Consider the following 15498-nt stretch of genomic DNA (forward strand, 5'->3'; position numbering starts at 1 on the left):
ATTCGGCAAAAAGTTGAATTAGAACTTAGTACCGATAATTCAATTCCTGATTTTGTTGATTTGACTTGACTCCGCCAGTGATGTCGGCATGTTGTATGGATGGCACAGCTTTCACATTTTTGTATGCACGTAAATCTGATTGTTCGTATCAAGTGATTGTCTAAATTTTGTAAAAAAAAAAATTTTCTTAATAGGCATAAGTGATAGTGATCACCCTTTTTTGCAAGAGAGTGTCATTTATTAGTTCTGAAGCATGCTGAGTTCCTCATACTGTTTTCTGCATCGTGCAAGCGAGTGTGGAATGCGTACACAGGACAGGCCATTGGTACGATCGCCCAAGCCCGTACACTTTTATTTAATACAACGAAAACTTGTTAAATATTAAATTTCAGTTATAATTTAGCACCTTTCTCAGCACCCAAAACGTAACGCTAATATAATTGATTTCTAAGTAATTGTTCTAACTTTCTATTCATTAATAAGTCTGTTGAAAAACTTATAGATTGTATCTTAATTAAGTTGATAATATTGTTTATAACTTAGTGTTGATTTTCTTTTGTTTATCGCGGTTAAAATTATTGTACTTTTCTGTTCTCGAAGTATATATAACTACGCAATAATATTTTTATTTTAGTTAAGTTTAGTTTCAGTTGGTATCTACTGTTATTTTGTTAATTATTTATTTAATTCTTGCACTTTCCCGGTAGATAGATGTTGCTTTTTTGTTTTCCCACTAGGGTTACATGAAAGGAATCGTTTGGTTATAAGACAGCCCGTTGTCTAATAACTTATCCTATTTTTATGTATGCTTAAGGTAAGTGTAAATAAATAAATAACGAATGCTCATTCAATGCCTGAAACAATTAAATGTAAGACAATCTTAAAAGGCCGGAAACGCACTCGCGAGCTCTCTGGCGTTGAGAGTGTCCATGGGCGCCGGTATCAGTTAACATTAGGTGCATCTCCTGCGTGTTAAATTAAAAATACATTTATTACACTGTAGACACGGGAGTTATAAATTTTTCCAAGTCGTGATTCTGGATGTTAGTAACCAAGTAAGACCCACATAAAGGAGGATGAGGGATAAACAAATGCAATCTGCTAATAATAGTAATACTCGTAAATGTTAGTAAACGCTGGTTTTATTTTTTGCGAGCATGACCAATAGCAGTTAGAGAAATAGGGTAACAAGGTAGAAAGGGCCACCAGAAAAAAGAAAAAGAGGTTGCCTTCCTGCATGGTGGGGTGAGCTTAAAGAAATTAGAGAGATGGAGCCAGTTCGAGCAGGCCTTATTTTGGTGACTTTTTATTTTAGCCCAGGATCGACTCATCCTGGTACACTCTTGCACACGATCCTAAGCCAAGTGAACACAGTTTTTTTATCTTGTTTAAATTTCTGCTTTATCCTTGCCGTAACGAATATAACTTCTTTTTTATGGATACATTAATTTATGATTAATATTATTAACAGTATTTTCATGTATTCTACAGTGCAGACAAGTAGAAATCAATTTGAGGGTCATAGTAACTTTTTAAGCATTAAAGAGATTGCCGGACCTTGAAATATAAAGAAGCGAAACAAGAAACTAAGATTTAGTATCGTAACACAATACCTAGATATCAGTTGATAGAAATCGGAATGTTCATTGAACGACTCATGCGCAACACCCCACATCAATTCACTTTCTGTAGTGCTTCTAATTAATACGCATTGTCGAAAATGAGATTTAACTACAGATTAGACGATTAAAAACATTTTGAGAATAAAACGCGAATTAACGCAATGTCAGTTAGACAAGTTCAGAGTTCTTTCCGAACTCTTGCTAAAGACAATTGCATGACAACTCGGAATGAGTTGTCATGCAAAGGGAATGAAACATTTTTAAATACTTATATGTATATAGATTAGTTAAGGGCATAGACAATTAAAAACTTAATTACATTTAAACTAAACTTTTTAAAGCATTCTTTAAAAGGAATTGTCGCAATTTGAGAACAAGTTTCGAGATCGTTCTACTGTCTTACTGAGGACTTGATTAAAACACTCGACTTGAGTTATGTATAGTATTATTATTATTACAGTATATAATCAATTATTTTATATTCGTTAAAGAAGTTTTTATTTTAGCACGTTACTTAATCCTTACTTAAACTTACCACTAACATAATCTTCATTTCTGAAGGTCGTGTTAGTGGCGCCGCACAACTCCCTCCACTCTTCCCTGTCTTAAGCAAGCCTCTGCCTTTGGTAAGACTTGTAAGTGCCTTATCTACATCGACCAGTGACTAAGGGATCGGCCTCGAGGTCCGCTGCCTTCCACACTGGCAGTCACGATGAGTTTCTCAAGACGTTCTGGATCTCTGCGTGTTAAATCTCCAAAAAAACAGAATGCATTGGTAACAAAGTCTCGAAAGACGATTTTTAACCTGTAACTGTCTTAGTATGGACACGTTTTCTTATATATACTTATAATAAATATATACTTCCAACTGTTACTGTCCGAAAAGGTGTAAATTCCAACAGATTTTCTTTAACTTGTTAAGAACTGTTTTAGAGTAGTACGTCTGCTGCTCTTTTGTTTATTGTTGACCCACGCATCGGCACTCCTACTGTAGTCACCCTTTGTGACCTGTTGTGACCTGATTTCCAAAGGGGTGGATAGTAAAAATGGGTCAAGTGTATTAAACTTCCGGTTTAATATCGCTAAAGCATCCTTAAATGTTTATACGCATATTTGCTCGATTTGACAAATAACGCTCCCGCGGTTCGAGCAATAAAAATTTTATTACATAATATGCGTATTCTCAGTTGCAGTGCAACCTTCGGGTTTTGACTTGGTAAGGTTATTAGGATGTGAAAACAAGATTTTTAATGAGAACTAGATCGACGTTTAATTCCAGCTTGTTAAATGAAATGCGGCCTACTCGAGACAAGTATATGCAAGTAAAACTTATAAAATCGCTGAAATGTATATAAACTTTTCGTTTCAAATAAATGTAGTCTAGTATTAATTTCTCTATTATAATAATTTTAAAATATATTGTGAAAATCTATTTTTAAAGAGAATTATAAATTGTATATAAAATATAATAATTGAATCGCATAGTACTCGGTACTTTCAATTATAACTAAAGATGTGTCATCGAGTTACAAACTTAAAAATGCAACGTGACTCAGCGAATGCGTCAGTGCTGAACTTAAGTTTGCCGGACTATAAATTATAGACTGTATCAAATATTCATAGAATCAAGTCGGGATTCTATATATCGTAGCGTTTTAAGAGGAATGTCCAGCGTTCCCATTTCCCATTTTTGTAGTGAAACTTCTTTCTCGGCGTTTTTAAATAATATAAGTTATATATAGTTATAAAGTGGTTAAGTAAAAAAATTACCGTCCCATTTTTCGGTTACACGTCATATTATTCCATTACGCGTCACATTTTTCCGTTACGCGCCAGCTTTTTCTTGTCCCTACCACGGTTGATTCGAAGATATTCGAAGCCATTAATAACAAAAATATATAATAACGATAACAATGATAGTAATAATTCTATTACAATTTATGAAATTCTGTAATAATCTTAGTTATAAACAGGTAAAATGAAATAATTGTATTATTCGTAATCATGTCTATGATAATAAAAGCCTATTGTTAAACTTTATCTAATTTTCCCTAAATTACCCTTTGAAACGTTCTATATCCTTCTCCTTTTCTTATGTATATCGAACTCTATCTCCTTTGTATATGTTTAGAGAACTTCGCTCGATTGCCATTATTTATTTGGAGATGCCCTGATCAATGGAGTCTGGAGAGTTGTAGATATCTAATGAATACTGATTATTAGAGAAATAGTTTATCTCAGAAAGCTTCTGTATGAGACAAGCAAAAAGGGAAGCTATCCAGTGTGTTGTCGTCTTGCAAGTCTTGTAACGGGACAGACATAATCGTATAGGAATAGTCGGGATATGAGTCTTCTGTGCTTGGCTACGTTGATTCACAGGGAAGCGAACTAAAAGGAATTAACAAGGACTGTACGGTTTCGGGATCATCGGATTGCTATAGATAGAGGATTTTATTTTTACTCTATACGAGTATAAACCACTCGCGTACAAAGATATGTTGAGGAGAGTGAGAGTGAGGAGAGAACTCCGACAATTTAGGAAATCGCCACGTTTATAAAACTACGAAAGCCTTAGTGAACAGCCTTGGCACGCACAAGGACTATAAACCAATCACTGGGCCACGAAGGTAGAACATATCATAAACATTAAATTAAACATATAATATAATAACTGAGATCGCTTTGTGACGTGTAACCCTTGTATGGTACAGTTGTGCAAACTAAAACCGGTTCAAAGCATCGCTTGGAGCCCGCGATGCAATGTTTTAGTGCATTCTCTGATAAACATTATTCTGTTACCAAGTTTAGGCATTTTAAAATTCAATAAAACAAGAGCACAATAATTATGTATATATTATACACAAAAACAATCGAAACAATTGCACTACTAAAAGTGATTGTACTCACCTTCAGATATAAGGTTTGCAGATGATTTTCAGAGTCGAGACTAAGGTGGGATTTAGTGTTCGCGTAGGGAGGGATCCAAAGGTCAAAGTTTGAATTGTCACAATATAATCCCCTACGATATAAGGCGGACAGTGTTTATATTGTCCAATGTATTAATTAATGAGACCTATTTTTATACGCACTATACGAGTATGATATAGATAAGGTCCGAAGATGATTTTCAGAGTTGAGACCTAGTGCGGATCTATTGTCTCCCTCCTCCATGGAGGAGTCAAAGTAAACGAATATACTTCTCTACGATATAAGCACACCAGTATGTGTTTATACTGTGCAATGGAATATAAAGCGACCCATTTTCATTTACTTACTTAATGTCCTATAACCCTTAGATGGGGCAGAGAGTCTCCATCGCGTTCGATTTCCGGCTCTCTAACTGTACAGCGCCATGTTTTCCTGGGACGGCCAAACTTCCGCTTTCCTTGCGGGTTCCAATCAAGCGCAAACTTGGGGATTTTGATTTATACGGAATCTGTTTATATTCAATTCCTAAAGGGGGACTGGTCATGCCAGCCTTACTAAATGAATCCGCCATTGGTCGCTCAGCTTTCAAACATTCTGGATTTGGGCGGGAGACATACCGCTAAGTGTCGACTGTGACTATTATTATTTATTACCCTTAATCGTAATTAATATTTCTTTGTATTATTATTTTCTCAGTGACATCATTACATACACGATTTAATTACATCTGTGTTAAATATGAGATTTAAAAACTTTCTTTTTCTTTTCAGAACACAGCATCCACAAGGGACGTTTTCATTGCAAAATAAAAATTGTAAGTATTTGTTTAAGACGCAATCGTTTCGGTGTCATGAGATATTTTTCAAAGACTGAAACTGGATATTTACCTAATAGCTATTTCAATTTTATTAAGAAAACGAATTAAACACTCATAATATCCAGAACCCGGTTAGGTAAGGATGATCAATGCGATTAATGTTTAACAATATATTGAATTATGCACTTTTTGTTTTAACGCTAGTTAGAGCCATAGAATAATCTCAATAACACTTTGTTCTTCATACAAATAGAATTCAGAAATGAGTCTGTCTCCCGTTTGTGTCAAAATCCAACACATGCTTTGATTTTTATCCATAGCGTAGCAGCGCTGAGGTAGTCAACTATGACACTGACAAGCGCATATGAACTTATGGAGTAAATTCTACTAATAAGTATGGAGCTACTAGGAAATATTATTCACTAACTAGGTAGTATTATTAACTTAGGTACTACTTTGATGATAGGTATTTCCTTTATATAGATGTTACGTAATACGATAATTTATGTTCAAACAGTGTAGGTTAAATTTCTGTTCTAACAATGTCTTGATCGAAATGCAAGATAAAATTAGTCCTTACATAATCTACCTAATTGCTACAGAACAATTCAGTAATTAATTATTATAATTTGCCTTATCTCATCAGCATTGTCATAAACCTTCGTAGAAAATATTTTGTCTTATTGTATGGCATTGTGGCAATAGGTATGACTTAACTTTTTGGATATATAGTGGTTTTATTTACAAAATCTTACACCTGCAATACCACTACGAGGCTTTGAAATATCGTTTGAACAATAAATGTTGGTTTGACGTTGCGATGGTCATAATCCAAACGAAATACCAAGGCATGTTTTTAATATTTAACCGTGTTTAATTTATGAACACTAAAGTCACGGTTTTATTATTAAATCTGATAAATAATTTAACCGTGTTTAATTTAATATACGAACAACAAAGTCATGGTTTTCATATTGAAATATGATAAATATTAAACTAAAATAAGTTGATTTATTTTTTACTGTTACGAAAGAATGTTCATTTATTATGTAATAACGAAAATACATAGACAAGAGATAAAAAGTATTATAGGAATATCCGGTACATTTAACATCCGACTTAGTTTATATAATTTCCGGTTAAAATGAGTAATTTAAAGAAAGCTTATGGTCCTAATAAGTATCTTTATGTATATAATAAATAGTAGAACATCCGTAGAGTTGTATGTGTATATATGATTTCTATGGTAAAAAAACCATTTAATAATATCTTAAAGATTTAAAACATTTCAAATAGGGTATGACGAAAAAGAATTGCTAAGCGTGATTACATTTATTCACAAGAATTATCATTTTAATATTATAATGACGTATATTCTTGGCCGGTAAGAGTGTCACTGTCATAGATATTAGTATTTCCAGTAAATAAAAACCATTATGAAGGGCAGAATAACTTAATCATTTATTGAAATGTCTTAATAAAACAATGTATACTAGTATCTAGAAAATACAGTTAAAAATAATGACTCTTATCAGATCCGTTCGACAATTAAAAATTTGCTATTGTTATTAATAATACAAGGAATAAAAATATTTTTTCTTGTTGGATTACCAACGACGACGGTAGTACTAATTTTAGCCGCTGGCAATAAAAAGTATGTAGCAATGTAACACTTTTTTCGCACAGACCACAAAAGCTAAAGTAAATTTGACAGCCTAAGCTCTTAATGTAAAAAATGTTCTAAATGCCGTGTCTTTCAATAAAAAAATCACTTACACTAAATATATTAAACAAAGCTGTATAATATCAGTCTGGTCTTCCAAGTTAGGTATTATAATTTAGCAAGTTCTGTAACCGGTTACGAAAAGGTCATTATCGGTTTCAACTGAGCTTCCTCAAAAACTTTGTTCTTGAAATCTAAATTGTTAATTTATATTAAGTAATAAAACTAATGGTTGTATATTTGCTTAAATCCAGTGAAGTTGTAATTATATTTAATTTGTCGTGAATTTTGACAGTGACATTCATTATGTTACTATTACTAACGGCCTATCCTATGGCATAACATTTGATCCAAAAGGATTTTTGAAATCGGCCTTGTAGTTTTCTTTAGTTTATTTCTTACAAACTTTTGCGTATAGTATCATTATAATATCAGTATAAACGATGTCCCGAGATGGTTCTACAATATATGTTGGTTAAACATAATACAATTTCTTATTAGACCTTTAACTATTTTTCATATCAATTCGACGAGTTTTTTTTTAATGAATGTAGGCTTTGTTACTCAACGATAATGTTTCATTCTAAATGTATAAATTCAGCATATAAAAAATTAATATTCCCTTATATTTGTGTCACATAGGTAAACAAAACTTTTATAAATTGTAAGATATTTATAAAGCGATGAAAAATATACAAATTTCTTTGATACACAAAGTATAGAATCGCGATTTTAACCGTTTTTTACATAGTCCTTGGTGCAAATGGAGGCCAATTATTGTTCCTAAACAACAAATATAGGTCAACAAAACAATTGTGCTTTACGCGCAATTAATTCCGAAAAGACCTATTTCAAGGTTGTATTTACTTCCGTAACAAAGTTGATTTCATTATTTAAACACATGTATAGAATTAATTAACTCTGGTACATCAAATTTAAATACTAAAGTGGTAATAATCTGTGTTAGGGTAGCAAATTGTAATTTAAAATTCATATTCACTAATGGGAATTCAAACTTGTTTTTATACAGAAATTAAAAAAATATTGAAAAGGTTTGACATTAAAACTTTACGTTTTGTAAATATATTTTAAAGTAAATTAGAATCTAATTAATTAGGATATACAAGGAAGCGTAAAAGGTGAATTCGGGTTAACTAGGCCTCGGGTCGTACGTATCTGGACCAAATCCAGGAGGTACTAGAGAAGGGACAAGTTAAAAATACTCAAGAGAGGTATGTCAGGACTGTAGTACGTGGAGATCCATGTTCTCTGCCTACCCCATCGGGAAAAAGGCGTGATAATATAAATAAAATTATATACAATAATAAATATTATAATCTTTAACATATACTTAAATATAATGACAGTATTTAAGTATAAATAGCGGACCATATCGTTAACAATTACGAGTCTTGTCACGTACATTGCTTTTATTGTAATTTTAATTTCCCTGTACATCGAGCCGTGAAGGCTGTAGGTTCCAGGACACAGATTTCCTTGTGATGTCGTGAGAAATACAGATGCATGTCAAGATTCAAGGTAAGTACTTGCTCGTGATAAATGATTAAAACGGTTCTAACATGCGATTTGTAAACTAAAATATGAATTTGACATTGTGTTACAAAATATATTTTTTTCCATTTCAATTTATTTCATTAGCGATATGAAATTATTATTAAATTATTATAAAACGGTGGCTAAACTGTGTAAAGTATGTTTCGATACTAAGTCGTAGCCGCAGTTCTGCACCAGATGTCACAAAGATACAAGCTCAGTACAAAATATTAATATTGAAATTAAGATCGGATACGAAGATACAAAGTATCAAAGCAGAGGACATTAAAAAGAAAATATTTGGGCTTATATTGCATGAGAATGCCGTAGTTTATATTTATTTCTATATGTGTAATAAAGTATAGCTACACGAAAGGACAAGGCGCTAATTAATTATGATATAATAACAAACTACGCAGATGCATCCGGGGATATGAAATCGTAAACAATTGCAATTTAAACTGATCTAATTTATCAATATCAATTGAACTTTCTAAAGAAATTAAGTGTGTAAGTTAAAATCTAGACATTCTCTGCAGACGAAAGTAAAAGTACTTGAAACTAGTTTCAAAGTTTTTGGACTGACATTTAATTGTTGTTTATTGACTCCCCACAGCTTCATGTAATAATACTATCCAAAAAAGTAAATGAGAAAGTCGAGTGGCGCTACAACCTTTAGGCCTCAGATATCTACAAATATTTCGTGGTTATTTTTCTTAATAGGGAAGTAGGTGATGAGCCTTCTGTGCCGGACACATGTCTTAGTTGTTTGGACCGAAGGTATCCCACTTTTTTCAAGATGTTTTCCTTCAAGGCTATAGGATAGGGATGATAAAACTTTAATAATTATGTACATAATAAAATTAAATTAGTCAAGTAATTATTTAACTTATGAAACATTTCATGTTTATTATAATTTGTTTTAAAGTTCACAAACAAGCTAATTGATTCTGAACTAAACAAATATTCATTTATTAAAATTTGTGTCGCGTACATAAAAAACATAGGAAATATTTCTCATTTATATAACTTCATTTAGTTGTTAATAACTGTGCCCTAAGAGTATATATCATTTCCAACACATGTCACTCATTAAAGCTTGTCTTTGACATTTCTACAGGCGATATCCAATCACAATCTGTGGTATTTTATACGTCAAATGTCACATGAAAACATTGGCCAATGATTGATACATGTAGCCTTAAGCAAAAGGTTTAGGAAATGGTCTTAGGTATATGGCAAAAAGGAAATACTTCAAACATATTAAACTCTTGCCTCAATCAAATCAAATCGGTAAGTCCCATATCGTGTCATTGAAAAAAATAGCGGCATAGATATTTATATATATATACCGACAACAATAAAGAAACTAATATTTAATATAAAAGGTTAATCATAAAGCTTATAACAAGCTTTTTAGGCTTAAGAATTTACCTAGACTATAGGTGGTATTTATCAGCCCCGAACAACTATCGGGGATCTATGCTAGTGTGTTCGACCTGTGTTACCCGGAGCCATTTTTGTCCACGTTTTTAATATTACGTGTCCTTTTGAACAAAACATTATTGTACAAAGTAACAAGCGATAAGACACTGGTTCACGTTTATCTGTTGCTTTAAGATAAATGTCACGAAATTCAATACAAAAACCTTTATGCTGTAGTATACTTCCGTCATTAAATGTACTTTAATTTTGAACTTTATTACAATGTATTTAAGTTGATTATTACGTAAATGCATCGGGTCACGAAATCGTTATTTCAGTATTAAAGTTGAGAAACTGAGTTTTTAATATTTGTTCGCGAAGGAAATTGTTGTCTCCCTTTTTTCGCATTCTCTCTCACTCTGGGGTAGGTAAATCATATTCAACTACCATGATTAAAACTTGGGGGTAAGTGAAATCTAAGGGTTGATGTCGGAGGCAGGCGTTTATGACTATAATTTATACATTCACTAACAGTCTTAAACAACATCTCAACCTGTCGTATGCTGAAACGGAAAGTATTCTTGTGCAACTGTAGTTTCATTATAAAATTGCAAATGGTATGTAGCAATTATTACGTCAAGCACCTTAAATTTTTATGTCAAATGGAAGACTAGCTGCCCACGACACAGGGAATCCTAGGGCTAGAAGCTATTTCAATTAGACATCCTTGTTTACGTATACTAGATTTTTTTCTTTTCTTTCATGTATTTTTCGAATATGCATTGCCATAGACATAACATTTATTACTAACGAAACACACAAAACAATAATATAACAAATAATAAAAATAACAAAAAAATATGGTAAGTAAAAAAAGGAAGAATATACTTTTTAATTGTGTGTGTGTGTTGTGGTTGTAACTGGCGCTGGCTCAGCATAATGCTGTGAACACGTCTTTTCACAGCGCTGATCATTCGGATCACAACAGATTCCTTTGTCTGAAGATTAGCTCTTAGTTTTTATTTTTTTAATTTAGTTTTGTAACTGTGTAAGTCTACATTGTTATCTGTATTTTTTTTTTAATTTAGTATTTATTTTTGCTAACTAGGGTTGCCTGGAAGAGCTCGCTTGTTAGGGATAAGGCTACCCATTGCCTTAATTTATGTTATCTAATTGTACATATATGTACTATAACATAATGTTGAAAAATTAACTAAATAAAAGTCTATTAAAAGCTTCTTTAGGTACTTCACTATTCGGTAAGACTGTACGCATCTGATAATGAGGAATTGACGATGAATAAAACGGGGATATTTCAAAGGGAGATTTAAGCGTGTTATAGTCACGTGTCGAACACTGTTCACATGTAACTTTAACTGTGCGGTGAAACTAATAGTACTGCTCTAATTGCTTAGGAATTTGTAATGACGTCATATTTACGAGTAAGGGCGCTTTGCCATCTATTTTCGTTCACAATAGCGAACAGATAGACTGACTTTGAAGAAGCCCAAATCGCAATTTAGTTTATTTAAACATGGAGGATGTTTTGAAAGTTTTATAACCTCATTGTACAGTACAGTTATTGTATTAACATTATATTTGTTTGTGATTTATGGCTGTCAACTGAAACTTATATTTTTATATTTATTTATCAATAAGGAAACGATGAACACATCACGAATACAGGTTATATAAAAAAATATATACAAGTTATTGTTATTATAGAAATTATCTTATGTTTTTTTAATTAGTTTGAGTAACAAAACGAAAATCAAAAAGTAACCAATAATAGGCACATTTATAAATTATTGTTGTAAATACTCAAATTTTTCATTTTATTTGGAATATAATTTGGCCACTCCTTTGTTGCCCCTAGGCTTCCAGACCTCAAAATCTGGCCCTGAGTTAGTGACTGTTATAGGATTTACACATTCTATGTATAATTAGTATATGTATATATAAATAGCATAATACTGGGGAAAAATATGCGATTACTTTAATATCAAGGTTTGAGCACCTCAAGACACAGCATCATAACACTTCTGTAGAGAACGGCTAGAAATCCCGAAAAAATTAATCAATTAATAGATGTGTGCCTCTATTCTCAACTATATTTGTATGTGAATCATAATTCTGTGCTTTCTATAATTTTATATATAATAATATAATATTGTATGTAATCAATTTCAACTTACGCGAAGTAAGTTGTTCATCATGGCCCCTTGTGGGCCTTGCCGTGCTATCTATTTCTTGCATCTGTGAACCCATATTGTTTCGAGCTCCTTGACAACTCCATCACACCAACGCAACCTCGGTCTACCGGGTTTTCTCTTGCCAGCAGGTTGTGACTTCAGAAAGAATTGATTTAAGTTTTTACGCCATTACTATTAATCTTTATTGTTTTACTTAGTTCAATGTATTTAATATATGTATGTATTATGTATTCCATTTTGGCTATATCTTTAGTATAATAGTTTTGTGTTATAGGTATAAAATTTATGCTAGCTTTACGATATAGATAAATAAGAATAGTTCCTTCTGAGAACTGTAAAACCTCGACAGTAGAGATAGCATCTATAAAGATGGGGAATAGGACAGAAAGCACGTTTTGCTCGTAAATTATACATATATGTGACTTACCTACCGCAGTGGTATTCAGAGTCCAGACTTATTGCTAAGTATGACTCCGGTACGTCATAACCGAAGTTTATAACCATTCGACCGTATTCTCCAGATTTGCGCCCGGCGAATTTTTCCTGTTCTCAGACCTCAAAGGAATGCTCGCTGGATAGAACTTTTGATGATAATATGTAATCACCGAAACAGAAGTCTATTAAGCTAAATACCAAATCTACGATTGTTTGTTTGTGACGTTGTATGTGTATTAAAAAAAAGATTTTTCTGTGAACTATTCAGCCCACATATGTGAGTCAAACGCTAAGTCTGGAGCCCATGTTAAACTACCGGAGGTCTAAAATTTAATGAATTTTAACATAGTTCTTTCATATATTCGTTTATGACTTACGGGACCTACTATTTACTCTTACAAAATTTATTTTTTCTTAGAAAATTTATTATATAAGCCTAAGAACAATGTGAATATCGTTAAGTGTGTGATTTTCGGTCTCAAGGTTCAAGAAGTAAGGTGTAAGATCGTTCTCGACTCAAAAACTTGGCTCCGTGACCCAAAACGGGTCTTTGCCCCCCGAAATGAGAAATTTCCAGCACTCCTCAAACTCATGTAAAACTTATTTGTAAACGAAATAATAATTATATTATCGATTACCCAATGTGCATAATTTACATTGAATTTAACGCAAGAGTCAACAAGAAAATCTATATTCTAGGTATCACAAAAAGTAGTCTTCAATAAAACACTTCGTTCAGATATTTATTTATTAAACACTTCATTGCAAGAAATACACAGCAATTAAACAACTACATCGTGTATGGTCAGTGCAAGAAGTGCATAACTACACACAATAACTAAGACAAAAGAAAAGAATCAAAAAAGTGAAAAAGGCCACAAGTTTCACAATAAATTCCAGTCTCACTGCTAAAGGATTCTCCAAGAAAGTAAGAATTATATTGGATACAGTTTCGGAAGAGTGTAGGCTGAATTTATTATCGTTTTTGATATGATAATAACTATAGCAAAAGTAATATATAATATAATATATTTGTATGTGTAAAGCAATGTTTAATATTTAATACATATTCAATAATAGTACTTAAATACTTATTATTTTCCAAATATTGTTTTAAAGCATTCTTTAGTTTATGGTATGGAATTTTAAAATTGTAATCAAACTCATTCTTATAAAAACTGCTTGTAAATTTAATTAAAGTTTAAAAATATAATGGATAATTTGTCCATGGATTAATGATTTTAAAAAATTTAAATAAATGTGTGTTTAATTTTCTTGAGACAATAAATTTTATATACGTTTATCATTCTGTGGCTTTTCGTGTGAACTGTACGCGTTATTAACTTAGCCTTTCGACTGTACTTTCACTTAGTGATTAGCTTTTTTCACTCAATATCATTATCTAACGCTATTATCAGTGATCTGACACCTAGTGTTTAGACGTTTTCTACCAATTACCGTCGTTTCGGAAATCTTTGCTTCGATGTTACCTTTCTCTTTCTGTATCGATCCAATTTAGTCGTCGTAACAATAATCCTTATCCAATCTAGTAGTTAAGCTTAAACAATCATACTGATTTTACAGAAGTTGCAAAAAATATCACGCTTTGATTATTTAATAAATAATAAGATTATATATATGACGTTAATAAATATTCGATATATTTGGTAGCATGAATCCTTAAACAGAAATGTCACACGTCACACGCTAAAAATGATATGAAGGATATATAGAAGTCAGAATACTAGGGATATTTGCAGTTTTGAAATGAAATTGAATGAAAGTGAAATGAAAAATGAAACTGGCTAAAATTCTATATACATCAATATTTATATTAGATATAAGGATATTGATTGAAGTAGGAAAAGGAATTTTAATGGACAAAAGCGAGGAAATAAAAGCGGAACGATCATGTTGAGGAAAATTTAACTTTGTCAATTCAAACTTTCTTCGTTGTATCAGGTTGTCAGCCAACTGACGTCTAAAATTCTAAACTGTCAGCAAATGTTTGTTTTGGGAGTTTATGTTAAGAAATAGTACGATTATCTTACTAGTACTACATGCACGTACTGCATACAATGTAACAAGCGGCTTCTACACAATCTACTTAAGATATTTCTCTATATTTCTAATCTATTATAAAATGCATTTGATTAATTGCTACCGGACAGTATTGTATAGCAAAAGGGAAAACCATTTTACAACAGTAACTCAAAGCTGTCATTGTCAATGTCAGTACAGTGACAGAACTTCAAAACTCTATTCCCAGGACGGTTTAATTCAAGTCAACCAACTCGAACTATTAATAGCTTGTATGAATCATCAATCATTATTTATAAAGGTGTATACGTGATCAGTATGATTACGCAGGAAATCATTTACATTATTACCTCTTCCGACGGACACCTGACATTTAACTCCCGAGTATTATAAGGAAAACGATAGGACTAGGTTTGCGTTTTTTTAATATATTGTATAAATTATTCACCTTTAAAGAGAAGTTAATCCCAAATTGGGTTCCAATTGAACTTATTATCACTTTGTTCTTGTTCATACTTATATTATTTGAATTTTTTATTAAATTGTACACATATAAAACATAATATTACTCCGTTTTAAAGCTCTCGTCCGTCTCATTTTCTTACAGCGTATACATTTACGGCAAGATACAAAAACGTTCTTTAATAATTTAATTTCTATAAAGGTTATAAAAGTATTTATCTTGAAATTAATCAATGCCTAAAGTACTTACAGACTATAATGTCTATAAATATATATAAT

General features: G+C 32.0%; 1 protein-coding gene across 1 annotated transcript in view; it reads left to right on the forward strand.

Annotated features, from left to right (window-relative positions):
- Positions 1-15498, forward strand: part of LOC123714268 — a 49391-nt gene that overhangs the window by 17044 nt on the left and 16849 nt on the right. Inside the window, exon 2 of the mRNA XM_045668474.1 lies at positions 5321-5364. The gene's annotated coding sequence lies outside the window, so the exon portion shown is untranslated. The remainder of the gene's footprint in view (positions 1-5320; positions 5365-15498) is intronic.

This window comes from Pieris brassicae, chromosome 9, assembly GCF_905147105.1.
Source record: "Pieris brassicae chromosome 9, ilPieBrab1.1, whole genome shotgun sequence".
Taxonomy (NCBI): domain Eukaryota; kingdom Metazoa; phylum Arthropoda; class Insecta; order Lepidoptera; family Pieridae; genus Pieris; species Pieris brassicae.